Raw genomic sequence first — 3,260 nt, forward strand, 5'->3', positions numbered from 1 at the left:
GAGGCAAATGACTTTTCAGGCACCATGTTGAAAAGTCATTTGCCACGCACATTAGCTTAATATGCGACGCAAATGACTTTTCATGCGCCAAAAAAATAAGTCATTTGCCACGCACAATAGCTAAATGTGCGACGCAAATGACAATTTGAGCGCCAAAAAAGTAAGTCATTTGCCACGCACAATAGCTAAAAGTGCGACGCAAATGACATTTTTGAAAAAATGCTGAAAAGTCATTTGCGTCGCTGTTTTACTAAAAGAGCGACGCAAATGACTTTTTGGATATTTAAAAAAAATTGCTGCTGATTTTATTTAATCTACAGATTAAATAAAATAAGCAGCTTTTAATACTACCAAAACACAAAATGCAAATATAGTGACATTCAATTTAAACAAAATTCCAGAATGTTAAAAGTTACAGAAATTATCAAAAGAACAAAAATATGGTATCGAAGTCGGAAAGATATACCGGAGCACCAACATCTAGACCTTACGGTTATAATATTCTATAGGGGAAATCCATGTAAGGACCCATCCCAAAAAAAGTGTTACTGGAGTCTTCATCGACTTCCTTATATGGTAGCACAAACTTATTCGCAAAACGAGACTCCTCTAAAACCTTCTCTAGGCATTTTCCAACCACACTTAAGTTAGCGGATTTGTCACCATGCATCGCTGAAACAATATCCGTCCTGCAAATTCCATATTGATTTAGGCCTCAAGAATGCATTGCTACTTGCAACAACATAACATTACAAATTATCTACAAAAGAAGACTGATTACAAGTCCGACCAGAGGCAGAAACTGTTCTATTTTTTCAAGGTGTGAATACAAGTCAGATTAATTTGAAATTGACAAAAAATATATACTTCGTACTAAATATCCCTTTTTCAAAATTTTAGAATGAACTGGACAGAAGAACTTAAGACCATTCTTCCAATAAGAAAGTGAAAAGAAGAGATATGATGATTGACATGCTAAATACATAGTTTCTCATGACACTTGGGCCAATCATACAACATATAAATAGTGCTTGCTACTGACCTTCGTGCTTCGTCACCACGTCGTTTGGCATCCATCTCCTTGGTTGGTGGATATTTTGGAAGCGTTGATGGATCACAAGCAAGAGGTTCAGTACTGAAAACTGCACAGGTCAAAATAAAACAAGAACCTTTATGAATCCAAAGAAAACAAACCATCAGGAATTTTAAGAGCGTAGTTTTTAAATAATGTCCCTTCCGGCAATAGATGTACTTGTCTGTTTTATAACAAAAAATGGTTGTTCACTGGTTTAGCTCCCAATGCATGGGAAATTTCAATGGAGAAATCAACCTAAGATTGACATGTACAATATAGATCAAAATTTCCATAAATAAGAAATCATGTAAAGAGATTATAAGCCATAAAAACGGCAGAAAAGACCTATGAAAACAAGAAACGAGGTAAACAACAAAGGGTTGATATCTAGAAGATTCTAATAGAATGAAACATGTACTATATCCGTCCTAGAATAATAACATTCCTATTTTAGTACATTCCCAGAAGAAGGGGAAAAAGAAAAGCCCACTTACAATTCACTCATTTTGCTGTCATACTGGCGAGCATCATACTGGGAACCTTCAGGTGCAACTCCTGCCATGACTGCATTGATCAAACAACCATTAGAATCTACAAAAACCATTAGAACTCTCTAATATAGTTAATTATTTAGGCAAACAATATAGAATACACAAACCATGAAACTAACACATCTATGAAATCAATCATAAACTACAAGCATGAGAGTACCTAACACCATACATAAAACTACAAGCAAACTCTCTCTAAGCTTCGTAGATTTATTGGTGCTCGGTTATACTAGAATTGATCTCATGTGGATTAACAAGACAAATAAAGATCACATAATTCACTTTTTTAGTACAACGAGTTTATATGGCCTCACAAGTCTGTATACATCCTATGTATAACCTCAAATGACATCGAAACAGTAATTCTAGGTTTCCAACAGGCTGAACAATATGGAATTCTTGAACTACCAACAAGAAACCACACCATAAAGCATATGCGAACAAGGTATGCAAAATAATTTATTATTAGTGTGATTGATGACCATATCAATGTTTGTCAGGAACAGAAAAACGATTGAGATCAGCTAATTGACAAATCCATGAATAAAGAGTCGACTTCACAAACAGAGAGATAAAAAACCCGAATACCATCGACACCCAGTTAACTAACACACTATTCATTCACTGATATATTCCATTTTTCATGTGATACTTCTCAATATTTATTAGTCTACTCGAGCTAGATACAAGAATGGGAATTCCACAATACTTCTTATAAACAACTAGCTTGACATTTAATTATCTCTAATGCTGAAAAGTGGGCAAAAAGGCAGACTGATTCCTCACAATTGATACATTTAAACACAACTCTTAGTGGATATATCAACGAAATTCTAAAGCAAAACTCATACCTTCTCCTCTGACGTTACTGTCAACTGGACCATAATCGGGTATGATAATCAAGTGAATGCTGCAAAGCCACAGAAAACAACGAAAGACAAATTGCCCTATAGAAATCAGAAATTAATTAACAAAAATTAAATTCCTAGTCCTAAATTGCCCTAAATTCAATCAAACAACAATGTAAACCTAAAATTTCCAATCATACTATCTCAGTTAACCAGTGCACACTTAACCAATTAAACACGTACATCACAAAAGGAGAAGCAAATCAAACAACAATGAAATCACAAGCTAATTAATCAAATCAAGCAACAATTAAATTACTGAAATCAAATTTCCAAATTTTATTTAAATTTTACTTAATTACCTTGAAATCCTGCGAAATTTCACGGACAATATGCTGGAATGGGAGCTCGCAGATGAAGAGGACACTTGCAGATTTCACTGTTTCGAAAACCCAGCTATATCCCTCTTTCTCTCCCCACTTTTCTGCAATTTGAAGGCATGTACCGGTGTAACTCGGGACCAACTCAGTCTGAGTCGACTCAACATAATGCCCCAAAACTCAGCCCCACTTCCACCGCACCCAAGATGAGTCGTCGCCGATTCATCCAACTCAGAGCTGGAGTTTTCAGAGAACGCGGATTGAAATCTGGCTGAAGAAGTCATCGCTTTCAGATCTGGGTTTGCCTCCTTCGTATTCGCTAAGCTTGAATTTTTTAACAAATATGAGAGATTGGGATGATTTGGTGAGAGGAGACTTTGAAGGGAAAGCTCGATATTGATTTTGA

General features: G+C 35.6%; 1 long non-coding RNA gene across 1 annotated transcript; it reads right to left on the reverse strand.

Annotated features, from left to right (window-relative positions):
• Window positions 1–562: 562 nt before the first annotated feature.
• LOC110780785 (uncharacterized) lies at window positions 563–1,626 on the reverse strand. Its single transcript, XR_002531554.2, has 3 exons — window positions 1,570–1,626; window positions 1,043–1,142; window positions 563–689 (listed from the first exon to the last, which is right to left on the reverse strand). It is a non-coding gene; the product is annotated as an uncharacterized lncRNA (long non-coding RNA).
• Window positions 1,627–3,260: the final 1,634 nt, after the last annotated feature.

This window comes from Spinacia oleracea, chromosome 1 (genome assembly GCF_020520425.1).
Source record: "Spinacia oleracea cultivar Varoflay chromosome 1, BTI_SOV_V1, whole genome shotgun sequence".
Classification (NCBI taxonomy): domain Eukaryota; kingdom Viridiplantae; phylum Streptophyta; class Magnoliopsida; order Caryophyllales; family Amaranthaceae; genus Spinacia; species Spinacia oleracea.